At 39.0% G+C, this 23,067-nt stretch overlaps 1 protein-coding gene across 1 annotated transcript in view; it reads right to left on the reverse strand.

Moving 5' to 3' along the window:
- LOC137393310 (uncharacterized) overlaps window positions 1-23,067 on the reverse strand; it is a 74,580-nt gene that overhangs the window by 50,969 nt on the left and 544 nt on the right. The window lies entirely within an intron of this gene.

Raw genomic sequence — 23,067 nt, forward strand, 5'->3', positions numbered from 1 at the left:
ATTCCTTATCATTAGGAGTTTTGTTTCCAGTCTGGACATAACTATCCGCCTGAACTTAAATAAAATCTATCATTTTAATAATGTGCGTTATTTCTTTGAAGCTCTCGAGAACAAAATTTTATGATATAGACATTGTTTAAAGCTTTTAGAATGACAATTACTGGTATAGACATTGTTGCTTGCAAAATTTTACTCTTTGCTGTTCACTCTCCTCACGTTCGCCGACTGCTCTATATTTTATGTTTCTCTTTCTGTTTACTTTGTAGTTCGTACTCTAATTGATTTTTGTCATTATTGGTAGGTGAAGACACCGAGGATGCTGATTTGGGGTTTTTATCACCATCATCATCATTGAAATCTACCGAAGATGCAGATTTGGAAGTTTTAACACCGACATCATCGAAATCCGATGTTTGGCAATGCTTTGATACACTACATTAGATGTAGAAACCACGCTGCTTACTTCTTCCATGTTAGTTATTAATAAGCACGCAATTTATTTGTAGATGTATGTAGGATTGCAGTAAACGCTGTCAAGTTGAATGTTGTTTTATATACGGTATTTGTAATTACATATATAAATAAAATAAATTGTCGTTCATTGCTGAAGAGCTGGGTTTATTCTCAACAAACATCGTACATGATTTTATGTGTGTCTATGATTTTGTATTCTATGGTCGCTGTCTACACGCTCGCCTAAAATAAAGAATACACAATATTCAACTTTAAAGTTAAGAGTGGTGGAATGAACCAACAGGTGGATTGTGCAACCTAAATGCCATCCCTTGTACAAAGGGACCCTGTACTCAAGTAGAGCTGGCTAGTGCTGAGTAGCAATGGTAGGTAGAACACAACTCCCAAAAATTCATGCTGTTTTGTCTCATTTTGCGGTATTTGTTGGTGTGTAAACCGAACCGTATGTTTTTGGGAGTTGTTCTCTCAATGTCGGTATGCGGTACAGTATCGGTTTAAACACGTGCGGTCTCGGTATACAGTTGGTGCCCAAAACCGCCCAGCCTTATATAAAACTAAATGTAGTTATAGTAGAATAAGAGATATTTTTAGCAAAATCAAAAGTTACTAATTTATTTGCCTTCTAGATAGAAAGACGAGGAGGTTCTTTAAAACCTAATACCTACGAGAAGTTAGCAAGATATCATAAAACCTCCAAATGAACACCGTGGCGCTCCATTTTTCCTCTTCTTCTCTAGTGGTGGTCAATTGGAGGTGGCGTTCAAATAGAAGCTGGCGTTGTATTTTTCAAATGGCTCGTCAGAATTTTGGGAAGATAAATTAAGCCCTATTACGGCTATATTTTGCCTTCTCTTCCAGGTGGAGTGATATTAAACCTTCTGGTGCATAAATCTGCTAACTTATCTCCAATTTATCAAAGATCTCTTAACAGTTATCAAAGATCTCTTAATAAATATGCATTGAAAAATCGAGAAATATCTTTACCAGTTGATACCTATTGCTCGCAATTAACCTGCGATGATATTATTGCCAGTGTCCGGCGTTGCAATTTGTTGGAGCTTTTAATTTTTATTTCATTCTAAATTTGAAAACATATTTTTATTTTATATCTATATTTACCAATGCTGCATGAAAGATCATCGCACTCATTGATATGTTTGGTACAGTTTGCAGCCAAAACTAGCGTCTTGCGTGCAATAGAAGAGGGGTTATGAGCGTTGATCAATTGTAAGATCAGATTACCACAATGATGCTACCAAATAATATTATATAAATCTGCAAATCTATAAGTTATATAATGATAATCTATCAAATATTGCAAATATATATTCATGAACAAGTGACATAAACGAACCATACTTATATTACATGCAGAAACAAAGATTAACATTTTAAAAACAAAAGTATTCGCATTATTTGCTCGGCTAGCTGCGTTCTGATTGTTGCTTTCGATGGAACGAACATCTGATGGTTGTCCAATACCTTCCACAATGTCTTCTGACCTCAAATTCTCTTCTGCACTGCTGAACTAGTCGATACTAGCGTCCAAACAATTTTTGGGAGAGCAAAACCTTACCTGTATTTAGCGCGAATGCAACATTTTGGCAGATCAAAACCTTACGCATGTTTAGCGCAAATGCAACGCGTAAAAGATTTGCTTGCTAAACGTAACCTTTGGTTCAAAACTAGTCATATATATACCATCGTAAATGTAAACCATTTTTTTCATATACATGTACTTCGAAGTATATCAAGACAGCGTTAAACAAGGAACTACTATTAGCCTGAGACTGTTAATAATTATTTCTATGGCATTGCTTGCAAAATTTTAATGATACAAAAATGAAAAGCTTTTGAGATGGACAATGACGTGATTGATTGTTATTGATGTAAACGATTCATTATTAATACGATTTTGTGGAGACTTTTTTACTGATCACTTGATATCATGGGTTCATTAAAACGAAGGCCATGAATGTGGCAAAGAGTAACAAACAGATTAGCAAGAACTTATAGCACAAATTCAACCTGATACCACGAATAATGTGCGGAAAAAAGTTACTGCCTTTCTTGCACAGAAATCTAGACATACAATGACAAATGAGGATTATTAACCAGAAAAGAAAAATGCAATAATATAGAAGAGACACGGAGAAAAAAATCCAGACTATTGATTAAGAAGAATTGAAGCATGGCGGTTAAATAATGGCTTTTACTAAAGGTCTATTAAAGCAAATTGCTGTTTCTGCTAGACTTTTCAAGGAACTTGATTGACAATAATATTTTATAAACACAAAATTTTATAAAGGCTATAAAATATTTTTTGTCCGACTCTATGAAACACGATGCTAATTGTTCGGCGAATTTGTTTTCCGCCATACGATATCAATGCTAAATTTTTCCGAAATTAAAATTTGACGATTGTATCTCAGTTCAGCGTCAGCCGTTATGATGAAAATGGGTTCGCAAACAGACAAGTGATAAAATTTCAGTAGATCGTTTGAAGTTTAGTTAAAGTTTACTTGAATACATACTTCACGTATGTATTCCGTAAGCTAAATTTATTTCGACTCAGCGTTCATGTTACATGTCTGTCTCAAAGGTAAAGAACTCGGCACGTAGTACATTATGTTACATGTTCTTGCAGATCTTAACCACAAAATGCACTAAAGTTATTGTAGGTATATATATATATATTGTGGTGGATTTGCCACCAAGTAAATAACGTTTTTTTTGTATTATTATAGGGAGTTGTGCCCTATTTTTATCTTTTTCCGAGTAGCTACGCCCTCATGGGCTGGCCTTATAAAAGAAACTCCAAGTGAGCAGTCCAGCACTATACCAGGACGCCCTATTCCAGCTCCCAGGAACAGTTTGACCAGTGTAGGGTCAATTCAGGCTCGCCTAGGAGACGTTCGACCCCGCTCCCCCGCAGACACACTTCGAGCAGAAGCCACTGAGCTCCGGAGGGCCGCCCGTCGGTTAGAGGAGTTGGCCAACCACCTTTCATCCAAGACCCACAGACAATAAACACTACTGTATCTACTCCCCTTTTCTTGGTTTATATACGCATTAATATATTCTTTATGTTCATTGTTATTATTTCATAGCCGTATCCGTCTATAGGGGCGGCGAGTGTGGTGGATTTGCCACCAAGTAAATAACGTTTTTTTTATATTATTATAGGGAGTGGTGCCCTATTTTTATCTTTTTCCGAGTAACTACGCCCTCGTGGGCTGGCCTTATGTTCCACTAATTTGCATATCTTATAGTATATAAAGGAAGGCATCAGCCTTATTATTTCGTTCTGAAATACATGTTGTTCCATGAACCATCTCTCTCTTCAGTTTTTCTGATAAGGAGAATTACTTGCTTTATCGCAAGTATCTCGGCATTTTGCCTCTAAGCGCTGCTCGGTATATCAGGACAAGTCGACCTGTCGACCTCTACTGGCTGTCGACCCTGCTGTAGATTGTCGACCTGTCGACCCCTGTCTAGAAACGAGCAATTGTGTTGCCTATAGCGTAAGACGTCTCGTATGCCGCTGTGTGTTGGTGACGCAATCTAACGTAAGGTTGCCCGAGTTGGTGACTTGTTACCTGTAGCAAAAGACATTCCATATGCCGCTGCGTGTTGGTAACTCGGCCCAACGCAGTGCTACCCGAAGTTAGTGATTGGTTGTCACCTGTAGCGTAAGACGTCTCGTACGTCGCTGCGTGTTGGTGATTCAATCCAACGCAGTGCTCCCTGAGTTAGGGATTGTTGTTACCTGTAGTGTAAGACGTTTTGTACACCGCTACGTGTTGGTGGCTCAATCCAACACAATATAGAATATCGATAAAATATAGATCGTTGTGGACACGAAGCCGTATATATATATATCTACATATATTAACTAAAAGCAAGTGCAAAAGCATATAAAAAGAGAACTCTACACTAAAAACCTAAAAGATAATTAGTGGGGTATGAAATATTTGAAAAATTATTGCGAAAAAAGTAAACTTGTAGTATTTGCGCTACAAATTTGTTTCGTGCGAAGCACTCATCAGACGCGATTGTATTAAAATGAAAAGCTTTACCGAATGTGCCAAACTATCAGAAATGGGCTCGCTGTGTTAATCATGTAATTTAGTGCTAAGTGTAACCGAGAAGATAACTCCTAGCATGTCTGCAATTAGAAGTCAAATCATTTCTTTTATTTAATGTGCCTAAGTGTGGTTTGCATATTATGAAGTATTTTTCTAGTAAACATAATTTGCATCGTTTTGTTTTGTTTGTATATGGTTGTGCTTGAGCTAATATTTTCCATGTTATGTTGTATGTTGAGTTGCTGTCTTTCAACTTCCAAATGTGCTTGCTCAATTCTGTGTGGTGTTGTTTGTTTTTGTGATTAAATGAGGCTTTATGGTTGCTGTATCTAGTTTTAAATTCGGTTGAGCAATTTCCTATGTAGGTCCAACCACGTCGCTACGTGGTTGTTTGTATGGTTGCTCACTGTTGCTTGATATATCACATTTTTGGCTCTGCATTTTTCTTCCAAAGGGCAGTTGTTCTTTTGTCTGCAGTTGCAACTTTTTTTGTTGTATTCTCTTTGTAGTGTACTGGTTTTATTAAGGGTTTTGTTGCTCGCATCAATGATTGTTTTCATGTTTGGCATTACTGAGTAGCTCAGTTTTAAGGTTTGTCTATTCAATATTGCTTGGAGTGGGTGTTTCTTTGGGAAGCATGTCGTAACTATGCTGAAGAATCTTTGTCCGCCATTTCTGTTATCTTACTTTCAAAATCTGACATTTCTTTTATAAAAGGTGGCAGTTGCTTTGTTTTGAATCCATAGGTTTCTTTTTGTTCTCATTGCTGATTTGGATTTAAGTAAAAATGTTCTTTCCATCTCATTCGGTGAGTTAACTTCTCGATCATTTCTATTAATCTTTGTAGGTAATTTGATTTTTTGGGAATTGGTATATTTTTCTTTACTTACTTACTTTACTTTTCTTATTTACTTTTTCCATTTTTAGCTTTTGGGAGAGTGCTCAACATCGTAGTAGGCAATCATACTACATGCAAAAAGATCGCTTGTATTTCACAACGACACGGCCTGGTCAAAGAAGAACTCTAAGAAATTGTTTGACGTGACTATGGGTAGCTATGACGGAGCAGAGATTTGTGAATTAGTAGGGAGTTACTTACTGACTCAAATACCCAAAGAATTGACTTGCAGCATTGGACTATACAGAGACGACGGACTTAGGGTTTGCAAGGGTACACCACAAGCTATAGAGAAAACAGAGAAACTAATACGCAACATATTTAATAAAAACTTGAAAATTACTATTGAGGCGAACAAACGATCAGTAAAATTTCTTGACGTAACTTTAAATCTACAAGATGGCAGCTTCAAGCCTTTCCAAAAACCAAGTAACACAATACTATATGTGCACAAACAAAGCAACCATCCACCTTCCATATTGAAAAACTTACCAGACAACATAAACAATTAAACGCACTTTCATCAAATGAACAACAATTTAACAGCACAGTGCAACCATACCAAGAAGCACTCCACAAGAGTGGATACAACAGCAAACTACAATATGAAACCAACATGAAAAAATCTAAAAAACGTAACAGACAAAGAAAAATCACATGGTACACCATTCAGCGCCAATGTTGCAACCAATATCGGACAAAAGTTCTTCAGCATAGTTACGACATGCTTCCCAAAGAAACACCCACTCCAAGCAATATTGAATAGACAAACCTTAAAACTGAGCTACTCAGTAATGCCAAACATGAAAACAATCATTGATGCGAGCAACAAAACCCTTAATAAATTCAGTACACTACAAAGACAACGAAGAAAGTTGCAACTGCAGACAAAAGAACAACTGTGTAGCGACATGGTTGGACCTACATAGGACTTTGCTCAACCGAATTTAAAACTAGATACAGCAACCATAAAGCCTCGTTTAACTACAAAAACAAACAACACCACACAGAGTTGAGCAAGCACACTTGGAAGTTGAAAGACAGCAACTCAACATACAACATAACATGGAAAATATTAGCTCAAGCACAACCATATACAAACAAAACAAAACGATGCAAATTATGTTTACTAGAAAAATACTTCATAATATGCAAACCACACTTAGGCACATTAAATAAAAGAAATGAATTGACTCCTAATTGCAAACATGCTAGGAGTTATCTTCTCGGTTACACTTAGCACTAAATTACATGATTAACACAGCGAGCCCATTTCTGATAGTTTGGCACATTCGGTAAAGCTTTTCATTTTAGTACAATCGCGTCTGATGAGTGCTTCACACGCAACAAATTTGTAGCGCAAATATTACAAGTTTACTTTTTTTGCAATAATTTTTCAACTATATCTATATACAGTGAAACATGGATAACTCGCCCTCGGATATATCAAACACATGGTTAACTCAAATGGATTTGCTTGGTCCGTTCCCACGCAATGATAAATGACTTTATATAACTCGACCTCGGCACCGTTAACTCGAACAGTTTTTTGTCGAGTTCACAAACGTGGTTTCCGTTCAATTTATTTCGAAGGAGTTTCCATTAGCCGCGGAGCTGAGACTACTCTGCTTTCTCAACGAAAGCGCTTTTTATACGCGTATAGTGTACATATAATTTCCCCCCTACCGTATAATGGAACCGAAAAAGAAATCGTATAAAAATGATTAATAGGGTCGCTAAGACGTTCGCTTAGTTACGGCTAAGCTATAAACGTTAGAAGGTATTACCAATAAAAATTTAATAAAGATGGACACAGCATGCAAAAACATATTGTAACAGTGATTATATGCGGATACATAAAGATAAAATGTCACAAATAGGCTCGTGGCTTGGCGTCCGCTACAACAGACATCCGCTTTACGATGGCATCACGCAAGCAAAGAAAAACGTGGAAACCTTCTGACAAACTTAAAGTACTCGAGGAAATCGAAGCAGGACAAAAGCTATCAGCATTATCAAAAAGAGAAAATCTTCCAAAAAGTACAATGTCGACATGGATTAAACAAAAAGAAAGAATAAAATCGTTATGTGACCAAAATTCATCAAGGCTAAGAGATCGTTCAACGTCGCACGATGATTTGGATGGTGTATTATTGACAGAACTGCTTTCAAATGACTTTTTTATGACTCAAATCAAATCATATCCGGCCAACTACAAATCAAATCCTCACCCTTGTCAGCAGATTCGAAGCAAAGCAAATCAAATCAGCCCAATAACGAATTCAAATCCTGATTCATTTGAGAATGATTTGAAATACTCTTTCAAATTGTTCGCTCAAATATAGCATAGTATGATCAATCTACAGTGTAGCTGTAGCGGGATAGCCTGTACTCCTCCTATCCATAGGACCTGAACCAGGGGAAAGGGTAGGGGGTTTGCCCTCTGCCCGTTTTGGGTTCTAAGGATAGGAATAGTATAGCTGTATCTCTGTACCACTATATGTGTTATGTATGCTAAAATCATCACTACCCTAGGACACTTATGTATTCGCGGCATCTAACTTTCGCGTTTTCGCGGTGTCATCCTCTCACGAAAATTTAATGAGCGAAACTAAACTATCATAACGAACGAGCGAAAACGCGAAGTTAAATAGCTTTGTTCATTGATATTCACAATAAAATCGTCATATTAGAAATGCAGGCAATTTTCGTCTGTGGTTGGGATCAATGGGAAATTTCTGGTACACTCATTATAGCTAATACACCGACTGAGCAGCATGGCAAAGCAAATTAAGATTATATCAGTTTAGTCACCGAATTTGTAACTGATGAGGATGAAAGTCTGGTAGGTGAAGTCATAAAATTGCAGAATAATTATTGTAGTGATGAATTTTATTACCAACCAAAAACAATATCAACCCTCATCAGGTCTAACCACATTATCTCTTCCACTGCCAACCATGTACAAATTAGCTACCGGCCTAGTGCCAGCCATTTTACCGAAATTGCCGATATTGCTTCATGATATGTATACAGTATTTTTTCAAGTTCTACTTTAATTATCTGTATAATCACGAAAATCTAAATTGGCTATAATGTCATCAACAACTAATTACCTGTTTTATGACTCGCGCGGGGTAGTTAATGAACTCACAGAAAAATGTTCGTTTTTAGATTAGCAATTCTCAATCAAAAGTTTAAAATTGCTTCGTTGTTTTAGGTTGATTTTATAGAGAAATCTTCGGACAACACAGTCAATTTCATAAAACACTTAAAGACCGTGGGTTATGTGGTCAACAAATAATAAAATCAGGTTACCAGACAATTGCTGAGAAAGTCCGCAAAATGCATTTATGGCAGTGGCCCCTAGAAAACGCATAAATGTGTTTATGGCAGCGTAAGGGTTATACAGTTTTGGTTGTGAAGTTGGTTGCTTCCTATCTATTTTCTTTTTCTTGGGATTCGAATGTGAAAGTCACAGCGGTAGGAACCTAGACGTCATTGATAGTCTAAAAACAAATGGCAGCAAGTGATCCATATGAATTGCCGATCTCACCCACACATTTCAACCTGTGGTTTACAAATACGAACTAGTCCCAAATTGAATTTTTTTCTTATTAGCAAACTGGACCTGAGGAATGTAATCTGTTTTTTCCACTGCATTTATTTTCACATCACTATATTTTCGCACTCATCAGAGCCGCGAAATTAAGTTGCAGCGAAATTTTATTCTGTGTGCTACTCACGAAACTAAATACTAGCGAAATATAAGTGTCCTAGGGTATATAAGGTTTTTTTCTTTGTTCTACGAGGTATATTAAAACATCATGGCAAAGCACATCATACCATTGGCTGGATACATCAATGAATGAGTGGAGGGTTATGTAACAGTTTATGGTCATGGCTGTGACTGCGTTTATTGAAGCTTTTAAGCAAGAATGTACAAATGTAAAAAAACAATTTTAGATACTTGTTTAAAGTTACAAAATATAAGATACAAATATAAGATAAAACCTGAAAATGTTGGCAAGTGTAACTCAGTTACTGAGGCTTGAACTTGAAGGAAACGAAACTAAGCATTGAGCCTATAATCAACAGTTACATAATATTAACACATTTACTTAAATACACTTGTTGCATTTTAGAAAAACTAGCTTGCGCAAGTTTTCAGATGTCAAGGAGCTCCTGTGTGGCCTCATGATGAAGCCACTTTTACTAAAAACCCGTTCTATGGGAGCTGATGAAGCTGGTACTGAAAGGACCTTCAGCGCCAGCTTGCTAAGCCTCAGTAACTGTGTCTCACCTTGCCAATAGCTTAGAGTGTTACAAGAAGATCTGCTTTTCGCCATGTACTTTTCAATCTCCTGATGTACTGAATCCAGGTTACTTGTACTAGCTCAAGGTGCTCTATTCAAAAAATCAGCGAACATATCTTCATTAACACTTGTTTGTATTTGCTGAGTGCATGTGACTTCCTCTTTCTGTACATCGTCCTTTTTAATCGAAATCGCGTTTTAAGTATTATACTTCACTTAATAAGTGACTGTGTATAAAATATTATTAATTATATTATTATACATATAATATAATTAATTATATAATAATAATGTATAGATAAATGGTAATGTTAAAACTATGTATGATATATAAATATTACATTTATTATACTTACTTGGATAGAATGTTATTGTTATGCTATTCTTTTATAACTTAAAATAATAAATTAAATCAAAATGTTATTTAATATTATTCTAATAAATTTGATATAACAAATAAAATTTTAATTTATTTTATTAATTAAACCCTACCCAATTATAATATAATGCATATTTATATTCATGAACATTGTCATTACTGTGAATATTGAATGTGTCGGCGGCATGGAATAGTATTGAATAGAATATTATATATTATAATACTATATTCATTCATTCATGCCGTAGGCACAGCACAAGTAATTTTTATTTTGACTAGTGATTGTGAGGTTAGAGTGGGATAGTCACAACCAATTACTAGCAATCAAATAATTGTCATCCCAGTATTCAATGCCAGCACCACAACTACAAACATGCCTTTTCCACAACTTACCAGAGCTGCTCATGTTGATTTCTTTTACACACACGACACGCGGTCCTTTTCTTTTTTCTGTAGAGGGACACACACACATGCGGTTGCTTAGCCTCGGTACTGATGGTGCGTATTTCTTGCCAAAGTTTGGGCTAACTTTGCAAATGTCGTAAAAATGTTTCGATCGGTTACAGAAGACAAGGCTATCAATAGCGATGTGATTTGAATTATTTTTCAAATCAAGTCTTCAAATCAGCCCGAAACTTCAAATCAAGTCAAGTTACTTCCAAAACTTTTCAAATCAAATCATCATTTGTGTCAAATCAGTACAAAATGATTTGCTTCAAATATTCAAATCACCATGATTTGAGAGCAGCTCTGATTATTGACTTGGTTTAGACAAGTGCGTAGTGAAGGCGTACCTATCGATGGGCCAATTTTGTTAGAAAAGGCTAACAAGTTTTTAAGGACTATAATAACTGTTCAAAATCTATTTCTACAATAAGTCACACTGTTGATCTTTGTCAAAAATATACCTTGTCACAGACTACACTCGATAAGTTTTTTAAATGAAACAACTGATCAGATGGAAAGCATGCTTTTTTGCATTGGTCATAAATGTTTACTTATGTCCAGTTTTAAAAATTACCAGAAAGAATAGATATTTTTCTATTGGGCTGAGATTTGTTTGCAGTTTTAGGTGATGTGACTGACAAGACATTTTAAGATTAAAATTGGCAATATTGATCTCGAGTAAAACACTCAGAAGAAAAAATGTCTTCTGAGCGTTTTAACCGCGATTAGGTTTTGCCAATTTTAATCTGAAAAAGTTCTGGCAGTCACATCACCTAAAACAACACACAAATCTCAAGTGCATAAAAATATCTATACTTTCTGATAAATACTTTAAAACTCTACATCAGATGCCCTTCAACTTACAACAAACAACCTATACTTTAGTTTTATATATACATGTAGTTTGTATATGTATCTACTGATAAATACATTCACTTGTGACTGTGCTCTGATAATTTGAACGCTCTGATAACTCAAACACTTTCGCTTGGTCCCGTGAAGTTTGAGCTATCCATGTTTCACTGTATATATATATATATATATATATATACATGATATATACGAGGTCTGATCCAAAAGTTCTCAGATTGGAGTTGTATACACTTGCATATTCGCACAATGGAAAAAACCCATTGCAGCGTTTGACGAGAAACACCTCCGGAGTGTTGTCACAAAATTTCAGGTTGCAATGCCAACAGGTTCTTACGTGAGCCAACGATATGTCAAGGGCTGTCAGGTGCTTTCGGCAATTTTTTAAACAAATTTATCGTCATGTCTAATCAAAACAAGTACTCACGACAGTTGAAGTGTTAAATATTGCCTTTGGAGATGCTGCTTTGAAGAAAACACAAATTTTTGAGTGGCACAAACATTATTGTGAAGGGAGAGACTGCACTGAAGATGATGCGAGGTCTCGTTAAGTGAAAAAATATATCAAGGTAATCATACCCTTAGGGTGCACTGTACATGTTTCATCAATCCAAGCAGCCTAGATGCCTTTCACACGCGGTTTTAATATGCAGAGAGATTAAGTTTTATCCCTAATGATACTCGCACCTAAATATTTTATAGTTTCCACATAGCTCAAGGATTGACCATACAGATGGCAATTTTCAAACCAGTTTTGTCCAAACACTATAACATCTGACTTTACCGGATTGAACTGAATATTCCATTCATCTGTTTATGTATTAAGTCTTTCAAGGTGATTCTAAAATTCTATGCAGTTCCGTTTTGATTTAATATTATGGTAAAACAAGTCATCATGGGCATAAAGCCTGATTTTTTAACGATTAATCATGCTAACTATGTCATTAGAACAGAGCCCTAAGGAATCGGCAACATTTCTGGAAGTTTACAATTCACCAAAACCTGTTGATATCTTTTGGACGAAAAATCTCATGTCCACAACAAAAGCTTAGGATTAATTTTGTGTTTAGATTGTAACTTGAGTATTAATTTGTGATGATCTATTTTATCAAACGCTTTTGAGAAGTCTAAGATGGCAGCATATAGTTTTTTTCTGGTCTCAGGACTTCTGCAGGTTATTTAGGAAAGTCACAAATTAAGTGCTACAAAAAAGACCTTTCTAAAGCTGAGCTGGTTTTGGACTATCATGTAATCAACTTCTTTAAACACCTGCTAAACACCTGATGCTAAACACCTGCTAAACAATTAAAACAATGTTGATGCTAAACGCCAATTAAAACCATGTTCTAGTAACTTGCAGGGTACGCTTGCAAGTAAAATAGGTCGATAATTTTTTGCATCATGTTTAGCCCCATCTTTTAGTATAAGACAGACACTTGCTAATTTCCAGCTATTTGGCACATACCTTTTTGTAAGAAGTAATTAAAAATGTGAGTTGAATTGCTGCTGTAGTGGTGGTAATATCTATGCATAAGCCTTCCTTCTTAAGACCATCTGACTCAAAAGCTTTTTTACATCTTTCATTTCTTTAATTAATTTCTTAGCTTCATTTTAAAATACTGACATTTAGTGATTTAATGTATTAATATCAATATTGGTGGCGTTTTCAATTGTAGCTCTTTGTGAGTACACGCTATAAAAGTACTTATTTAGTATATTTTACATCTCAAAAGGATCATTATTTCCAATCAGTACATTTCAAAGTAGGCCCATTCAATACAAATCCACTCAATAGCCAATCCCCTACAATATAAAGAACAGAACCCAAGCACCTAAACACCTCATAGGCTAACAGAGACATCTATAAAAGAGAAAAGATCCTGTCTCCATCATTTTCTTCTTCATCTACTGAGTTTCTTTTCCCTCCATTTGTTGAGCCTCTCTTTCTCCTCCAACTGCTGAGTCTCTCTTTCTCTTCCACTTGTAGAATCTCTCTTTCTCTTCAACTTGTAGAGTCTCTCTTTCTCTTCCGCCTGCTGAGTCTCTCTTTCTCCTCCACTTGAAAAGTCTCTCTTTCTCCTCCAATTGTTGAGCCTCTCTTTCTCCTCCACTTGTTGAGCCTCTCTTTCTCCTCCACTTGTTGAGCCTCTCTTTCTCCTCCAGTTGTTGAGCCTCTCTTTCTCTTCCACTTGTTGAGCCTCTCTTTCTCCTCCAGTTGTTGAGCCTCTCTTTCTCCTCCAGTTGTTGAGCCTCTCTTTCTCCTCCACTTGTTGAGCCTCTCTTTCTCCTCCAGTTGCTGAGCCTCTCTATCTCCTCCACTTGCTTAGCCTCTCTTTCTCCTTCACTTGCTGAGCCTCTCTTTCTCCTCCACTTGTTGAGCCTCTCTTTCTCCTCCAGTTGTTGAGCCTCTCTTTCTCCTCCACTTGTTGAGCCTCTCTTTCTCCTCCAGTTGTTGAGCCTCTCTTTCTCCTCCAGTTGTTGAGCCTCTCTTTCTCCTCCACTTGTTGAGCCTCTCTTTCTCCTCCAGTTCTTGAGCCTCTCTTTCTCTTCCACTTGTTGAGCCTCTCTTTCTCCTCCAGTTGTTGAGCCTCTCTTTCTCCTCCACTTGTTGAGCCTCTCTTTCTCTTCCACTTGTTGAGGCTCTCTTTCTCCTCCAGTTACTGAGCCTCTCTTTCTCCTCCACTTGTTGAGCCTCTCTTTCTCTTCCACTTGTAGAGTCTTTCTTTCTCTTCCACTTGTTGAGCCTCTCTTTCTCTTTCACTTGTAGAGTCTCTCTTTCTCCTCCAGTTGTTGAGCCTCTCTTTCTCTTCCACTTGTTGAGCCTATCTGTCTCCTCCACTTGCTGAGCCTCTCTTTCTCCTCCAGTTGTTGAGCCTCTCTTTCTCCTCCAGTTGTTGAGCCTCTCTTTCTCCTCCAGTTGTTGAGCCTCTCTTTCTCCTCCACTTGCTTAGCCTCTCTTTCTCCTTCACTTGCTGAGACTCTCTTTCTCCTCCAATTGCTGAGCCTCTCTATCTCCTCCAATTGTTGAGCCTCTCTTTCTCTTCCACTTGTTGAGCTTATCTTTCTCCTCCACTTGCTGAGCCTCTCTTTCTCCTCTAGTTGTTGAGCCTCTCTTTCTCTTCCACTTGTTGAGCCTCTCTTTCTCTTCCGCCTGCTGAGTCTCTCTTTCTCCTCCACTTGTAAAGTCTCTCTTTCTCCTCCAATTGTTGAGCCTCTCTTTCTCCTCCAGTTGTTGAGTCTCTCTTTCTCCTCCACTTGTAAAGTCTCTCTTTCTCCTCCAATTGTTGAGCCTCTTTTTCTCCTCCAGTTGTTGAGCCTCTCTTTCTCCTCCAGTTGTTGAGCCTCTCTTTCTCCTCCAGTTGTTGAGCTTATCTTTCTCCTCCACTTGCTGAGCCTCTCTTTCTCCTTCACTTGCTGAGACTCTCTTTCTCCTCCAATTGCTGAGCCTCTCTATCTCCTCCAATTGTTGAGCCTCTCTTTCTCTTCCACTTGTTGAGCTTATCTTTCTCCTCCACTTGCTGAGCCTCTCTTTCTCCTCTAGTTGTTGAGCCTCTCTTTCTCTTCCACTTGTTGAGCCTCTCTTTCTCTTCCGCCTGCTGAGTCTCTCTTTCTCCTCCACTTGTAAAGTCTCTCTTTCTCCTCCAATTGTTGAGCCTCTCTTTCTCCTCCAGTTGTTGAGTCTCTCTTTCTCCTCCACTTGTAAAGTCTCTCTTTCTCCTCCAATTGTTGAGCCTCTTTTTCTCCTCCAGTTGTTGAGCCTCTCTTTCTCCTCCAGTTGTTGAGCCTCTCTTTCTCCTCCAGTTGTTGAGCCTCTCTTTCTCTTCCACTTGTTGAGCCTCTCTTTCTCCTCCACTTGCTGAGCCTCTCTTTCTCCTCCAGTTGTTGAGCCTCTCTTTCTCCTCCAGTTGTTGAGCCTCTCTTTCTCCTCCAGTTGTTGAGCCTCTCTTTCTCCTCCAGTTGTTGAGCCTCTCTTTCTCCTCCAGCTGCTGAGCCTCTCTTTCTCCTCCACTTGTTGAGCCTCTCTTTCTCTTCCACTTGTAGAGTCTTTCTTTCTCTTCCACTTGTTGAGCCTCTCTTTCTCTTTCACTTGTTGAGCCTCTCTTTCTCTTCCACTTGTAGTCTTTCTTTCTCTTACACTTGTTGAGCCTCTCTTTCTCCTCCAGTTGTTGAGCCTCTCTTTCTCCTCCACTTGCTTAGCCTCTCTTTCTCCTTCACTTGCTGAGACTCTCTTTCTCCTCCAATTGCTGAGCCTCTCTATCTCCTCCACTTGTTGAGCCACTCTTTCTCTTCCACTTGTTGAGCTTATCTTTCTCCTCCACTTGCTGAGCCTCTCTTTCTCCTCCAGTTGTTGAGCCTCTCTTTCTCTTCCACTTGTTGAGGCTCTCTTTCTCTTCCACTTGTTGAGCCTCTCTTTCTCCTCCAGTTGTTGAGCCTCTCTTTCTCTTCCACTTGTTGAGCCTCTGTTTCTCCTCCAGTTGTTGAGCCTCTCTTTCTCTTCCACTTGTTGAGCCTCTCTTTCTCCTCAAGTTGTTGAGCCTCTCTTTCTCTTCCACTTGTTGAGCCTTTTTTTCTCTTCCACTTGTAGAGTCTTTCTTTCTCTTCCACTTGTAGAGTCTCTCCTCTCATGTGTGCCAAGATCCTTGCCATGTACCAGTATGTCTTCCATGTGACAGACAACTCCGGGCACACCTTCTAACAGTCTGGACATGGCTCGTTAGAGGATTTCTGGAACACTAGACACTCCAACAGCCTGTTGAAACAGAACCGTCCAAACGGTGACAGAAAGGTAGTGAGTTTTCTAGATTCCTTCTCCAGATCGATCTGCCAAAACCCGCTATTGCATCAAGTTTGCTGAAAACAGAACTCTCTCTTAGTATAGACAAACTCTCCTCCACTGTCGCCATAGAGTGAATCTCTCATTTCCCAGCTGCATTCAGGCCAATCAGGTCTACACATGAGCGTATTGCTCCTGAAAATTTAGGAATGGTAACTAGTCCACCACACCACTCAGTTGCTTCAGCCACTGGTGATATTACCTCAGAGGTGACCATCTCCTGTAACTGTAACTTAGTCTTCTCACGTAGTGGGTGAGGTATCATCCGTGGTGTATAAATACAGGTAGGTGTGATTTTGCATCGCCGAGAGATTTTATACGTATACCCTCTAAGCAATCCTATTCTTGTGAATAGTTGGGGGATTTCTGAGCAAATGTCACTGGGTTTACAAGTTTCATCCACATGACAAGTTACTAGATTCAATGCTACACACACATTTTTACTCAATAGCGAGGTACTTTGGTTTTTGATAACATATGCTTTCTCACTATGTTTTATGCCATTGTATGACATTTCAGCATCAAACACTCCTAAGACGTAACTTTTTTCCCCCAGGACCATGTAGAATGGTATCAAAAGGAGACAATTTCATCCTGTCTACCCAAAGTTCTGAGTGGTGGCTGACAACTGTGCCATCGGCCCCAGTGTCTAGTTTGAAGACAACTTGAAATCCGTTGACCTCTACTTTAGCTTGCCAAAACTCTACTTCTCCAATAACTAGCTCTGAACGGTAATTCCTGTCAGTGAACTAGCTCGTCGGTAATGCCCTTTCTTTCCACAATTCCTGCATTCTGCTTCTTTAGCTGGACAGTGATCTTTAGTACGATTAGGAAATTTCCAACACCAACTACACTTCTGGCCCTGACTGCCGATTGCAGATTTATCGCTAGGTTTCCTTTGACTACCACATGGCTTATCATAGTGTGGTTTCCCTTTAGTAGCCGGTCTAGACTGTTCAGAGCGCTTCATAGCTTTAACAGCATTGATTGTAGGCTGACTAGACCCCCACTCATAGAGCGCATGGTAGTAGATGTCACTTCATGTGATCTGCACAAATGTACAGCATTTGCCATTGTAAGGTTGTTGCCATGAGAAATTAACTTTTTACGAAGTTTATCCTTTCTTATGCCCAACACAATCCTCTTACGCAACATTTCATCCATAGGACTTTCAGCTGTCGGTGCTGCTCCATCTGCATTCCAATAGTTGAAGAGACAACTACCTGCTAGTGTTTATAGTTGAGTATAAAAAGCATCGAATGACTCTCCAGGAAGTTGAGTACGAGTATGGAATTTATAGCGTTCATAGATGGTATTTTTTTCCATATACAATATTGTTCTAATATGTCTAATATTAGGTCACAGTTTCTATCTGCCCCCTCAGCTGCTGCATACCTGACTGAAAAATCTATAACTCTACTGGCTTCAGTACCAGCTGTATACTTTATGAGTTCAAGTTGGTACTCTAACTCCTCCCCACCCAACCTAAACAGCACGTAATATGAGCGCCATTTAGCTTTGAATGCTTTGAAATTGGCCTCTTTATTAAATTGTCTAACACTAATTCAGTCGGTGGGTCTATTTTTGGCATTGGCCTCGAGATAATGTCATTCTGTACCGCCCCATTCTCTTCATCACCCATTTTTATAACTAATTAGCTGCCACCATGTGTTAATAGATGAATTGACCAGAGCATATATTTTATTTCGACCTGCCAAGATGGCTACTTGATAACGGAAACCCACGCAACGTATAATCTCCAACAAACAGGAATGATAAACTAACTAGCTAAAAATAACTAAAAGCATTTTCGAGGTTATGCCACATGATGAGAGAAAAGTAAATCAACACTGACGAATGGGTGGATGCAAATTAATCATGTGTAACATAATTTTTTCTTTTGAGTAATGTAGAATTTTTTTATATTTGTGTAGCAAAGCAAACCGATGGACCTACACTATTAATTATGGACCTACACTAGAATTCATGAACCAACACTAAAATTGCTCCAAAAGTGACACGCAGCAATATAAAACTGCAGAACTGTCTCAGTTCTAAATAAAATTATACGAATTGTAATTGTTATAATAATAGTGGGCTCGCTAACATTCGAGAGCCGGTTCGCAGCTTCGCTGGGGGTCCCCGGTTCCAGAGCTGGCTTAGAGAACATGCTGACTTATTCTGGTTATTATATTATTCTGCTACTTATCAATTAATAAAGCTAATCATCATTACACAAACAACAGATGTAACATGGTGTCAGGTGCCAGGACCTCACGCCTGAATGCCTAGGTATACCTGGCTTCTGTAACCTAGGCGCAAAGGCAGAAGAGCTAAGTTCATACACTTACACAATTAGTACTTGCCTAAATAGCGATATTAGAATTTCAATTCATTTACGTAACAAATCCTATTGATATGGGGGATCCACCACCACCATTACGCATCAAGGTAGATACACCTAAGCCTCTGGATTTTGTCAATGCCAGCACACAGTGGACAGAATGGCTGCGAAGATTTAATCGTTTTAAGAACATCAGTGGACTAACTGCACAAGATCAGTCAGTACAAATCGATACTTTCCTTTACATTCTAGGCTCGGAGAGCGAAGACATTTATGAGCAGCTGGTGATCGCAGGTGATAAAACTTTAGATAAGGTGATAGCAGCATTCGCTCTGTACTTTCAACCTCGTTCAAATGTACTGCATTATAGAACACAGTTTTATAACCGTAAGCAAACAGTCAATGAGTCAGCAGAAGAATACATCCGTGGCATTCATAATTTAGCCGGCAAATGTAATTTCTCGGTGAACCTTACAAAAGAAGACATGATCAAAGATAGGCTGCTTTCTGGAATGTTAGATACTACATTAAGTGCAGAATTACAGCTAGATGAAGCGGTCACCCTAGCAGCAGTCACTGCAAAGATGAGGTCTAAGGAAACCATAGAAAACCAAATGAAAGCAGAGGCTAAGGTTGAAGTTGTCAAATCTCAGATGAAAAATACCTCTACAGATAAGGCTAGAGGTGGTACTTCGTCAGAGAAGCCTAGAAACCTAACATCAACTCAAGGTGGAGCTAGAGGAACAGGTAGTTCAACCCAAGGAAGAGTTTGCAAGTACTGCGGAGGATCTCATCCACCACGTTCTTGTCCTGCGTATGGAAAGACTTGCAATATATGCATGAAGCGCAATCACTTTGCTAAAGTCTGCCTACAACAATCCTCACGTGCTGTGGCTGAGGTGGCAGAGACAGTAGACAACACTTCTGAGCAGAAGGGCGAATTCTATATACACGCAGATGACGTCGTCGTTGACATTAATGCAGGGTTTTTAGCTGAAGCTTTTGTTATTGATGCTGTAGTAACTGAATGGTTAATGGATTTTCAAGTAAATGGTTTTAACCTCAGGGCCAAAGTAGACACTGGGGCTCAAACTAATGTCATATCGAGTTCTGAACTTCAGCGGGTTTCTCCACAGTCAACTATTCGACCTAGCCACACTAAACTCACAGCATACTCTGGCCATACAATCCCCATTGTAGGTGTAGCCGACATCACATTGAAGCATGCAAATGTTGACCACATGCTTTCTTTCCATGTACTTGGAAAAGAACTAAAAGCTCGGACACTTCTAGGGCTACCCTCAATTACAAAGCTGGGTCTCATTGACACTGTCTCAACCATCGGTAGTGACGGGACATCCATCAATCCAGTGGAAATCACAAGTAAGTACATACTAAGTGAGTTCAAAGATGTTTTTACTGGTTTTGGCAAACTAAGTACCACGCATAAGATAAGACTCAAACCCAATACAATACCTGCAGTTTGCCCGCCAAGGTCAGTACCACATGCTCTTAGAGAAAAACTCAAAACCGAACTAGAACGTTTAGTCTCATTAGACATCATAGCTGAATGTCGGGAGCCAGGTGAGTGGTTAAACCCCATAGTCCCAGTACTCAAACCTAATGGCACACTAAGAATATGTTTAGATCCGCAGAGACTAAACGAAGCAACCATCAGAGAGCGCTATACTTTGCCCAAAATAAGTGACATTTATGCCCGGTTAGCTGGTTCCAGAGTATTTACTACACTTGATGCACAATCCGGTTTTCATCAAATAGCAATTGATGATGCGTCTTCTAAACTAACAACTTTTCTGACCCCATTTGGTAGATTTCGTTACAAGAGATTACCGTTTGGCATTACTTCGGCTCCAGAGTTTTTTCACAAAACCATATATGATATCGTCGGAGATCTCTCAGGTGTAGAAATTTACATAGACGATATTCTCATACATGCCCCTACTCAAGCGGAGCACGACAGTAAGCTCCGTGAAGTTCTGACACGATTTAGGAAAGCTGGCTTAAAGTTGAACTCGAGCAAATGTCATTTCAGTCAAAATACCGTGAAATTTTTGGGTAACATAATTTCTGAGAGGGGTATTGAACCGTCTCCTGACAAAGTGCAAGCCATAGTAGATGCGTTAAGACCTAAGAATAAAGCTGAGGTTCGATCCCTGTTAGGTCTTGCAACATACCTCGCCAAATTTTGTCCACGTCTATCGGAAGTTACTAAGCCGCTAAGGGAGTTACTCAAAGAAACAGTCGATTTTTGCTGGGAGGGGGCGCAGGAAAATTCTTTCAGTGAACTCAAAAAGCTAGTAGTCAATGCACCGGTTTTAGCACTTTTTGACCCAAACAAAGAAGTAACAGTCAATGTAGATGCTAGTTCACATAGTCTAGGTGCAGTGTTGCTACAGGAAGGCAAACCAGTAGAGTATGCGGCTCATTCACTCACTCCTACCCAATGTTTATACGCGCAAGTTGAAAAGGAGATGATGGCAATTCAGTTTGGTTTAACACACTTTCATCAGTACGTATATGGCCGAGAGGTCACAGTAGAATCGGATCACCAACCTTTAGTTAGGATCAACAAAAAGCCACTGAATGAGCTCACGCCCAGGCTTCAGCGAATGAAAATGCGTGTGCAACATTACCAATACACTGTCAAACATGTACCTGGGAAACAAATGTATCTGTCAGACTATTTGTCTAGATTTTGCAAGGCCACAGCACCTGATAAAAACTTGAGCCTAGATGATCCCATGCCACAAGTTTGTGCCATTGTTATACGTGGTAGTAAGGCTCTTGATGAGTATTATGAAGCCACCAGCATTGATCATAGCTTGCAAATCGTTTCTCAGTACACCAAGAAAGGGTGGCCAAAGCAAAAGAAATTATGCCATCCCTTGGCTAAACCTTACTGGCAGTTCAGAGACACAATCAGTGAACATAATGGTTTGTTGTTCTACGGCGAGAGGTTAGTAATTCCTCATACAAAACAATCGGAAATTATAGAGCGTTTGCATGATAGTCACCAAGGAATCACTAAAACACAACAGCGTGCTCGTACAGCTGTGTTTTGGCCTGGCATGTGCCAGCGCATTGAGGATAGAGTTAGTTCGTGTGGCGTATGCAAACGTCATGACAAAGCCCAACAACACAGTCCCCTGATACCTAGTGAAATTCCTAGCTATCCGTGGCAAATCATCGGTAGCGATCTATTTCAAATCAAAGATCAACACTACCTGCTAAATGTAGATTACTATTCAAAATGGGTAAACGTTTCACCACTAGGGAATTTGACAAGCCAAGACATCATACAGGAATTCAGGAGGCAGTTCGCAGATTTTGGTCAAGTTTCTAAAATAAGATCCGACAATGGCCCTCAATATGCATCTAGGGAATTCAAGGAATTTGCTGAACAGCTCAAAATCGAGCATGTCACTTCCTCACCCAGTTTTCCGCGTTCTAATGGGCAGGCCGAACGGGCAATACAAACAGTAAAACAGTTAATGATCAAAGCCTCAGAAGATGGCAAGTGTTTTTGGCATTCGTTGCACATGCTTCGCAACACTCCCTTAGAAGGAAACTCCCTTTCCCCTGCGCAGCTTTTACAAGGTCGCACCCTCTATGATGGTTTGCCAGCGCAATGTCACACTCTTTTCCCTAGAGCATACAATAGAGAGTTAGTTAAGTCCAAAATGATATCTAGACAAGAAAACATGAAAAGCAATCATGACGCCAAGTGCACAGGTAAAGAAAGGTCAGTTTTAGCGCTAGGAAAGCCTGTTAGATTCCAGTTACTGAACGGTAAGTGGGAGCAAGCTGTAGTGGTCAGTCATGCAAGTCAGACCCGCTCATACTTAATCCGAAATTTGGCTACAGGGGCAGTTATCCGACGAAACAGGCAGCAGTTGAGAGAAGACGAAACTCAACCACATACTGCACCCGTAAGTAGGGCTGTATCAAAACCAACTCCGCAGCAGTTTCCGAATACAGGACCCGAGACAGTTGTCAATCAGACCGGTAGCGAACAGTCAGTAAAACCACCCGTTGTGTCTTTACCAGGTACTCCAAAGCAAGCACTGGTCAGACCAGCTGAAACTTCCGGCACATTATCAAATCAAACTCAAAGTTCACTGTCTGCTGCCCCAACGACCCCTGTTACCCACACCAGAAGTGGCAGAACTGTTAGAAAGCCACTGAGGTTCAGAACTGAGTAGTCATTACTATGACCGTTTAGAAGGACGTGTGTACTGTAGTTTAGTAGCTTAGAACTGTAAAGGTAGTTAGTAATTAGGCTATAGATAGCTTTCTTCACATTAGTATTTAGCCTTGTTTTTAACTTTTTATTTACTATTATACCCAAATACTCATTGAGTGCTTTTTTTTTACACATAATACTGTACACTCCTCT

Source organism: Watersipora subatra, chromosome 4, assembly GCF_963576615.1.
Source record: "Watersipora subatra chromosome 4, tzWatSuba1.1, whole genome shotgun sequence".
NCBI lineage: Eukaryota > Metazoa > Bryozoa > Gymnolaemata > Cheilostomatida > Watersiporidae > Watersipora > Watersipora subatra.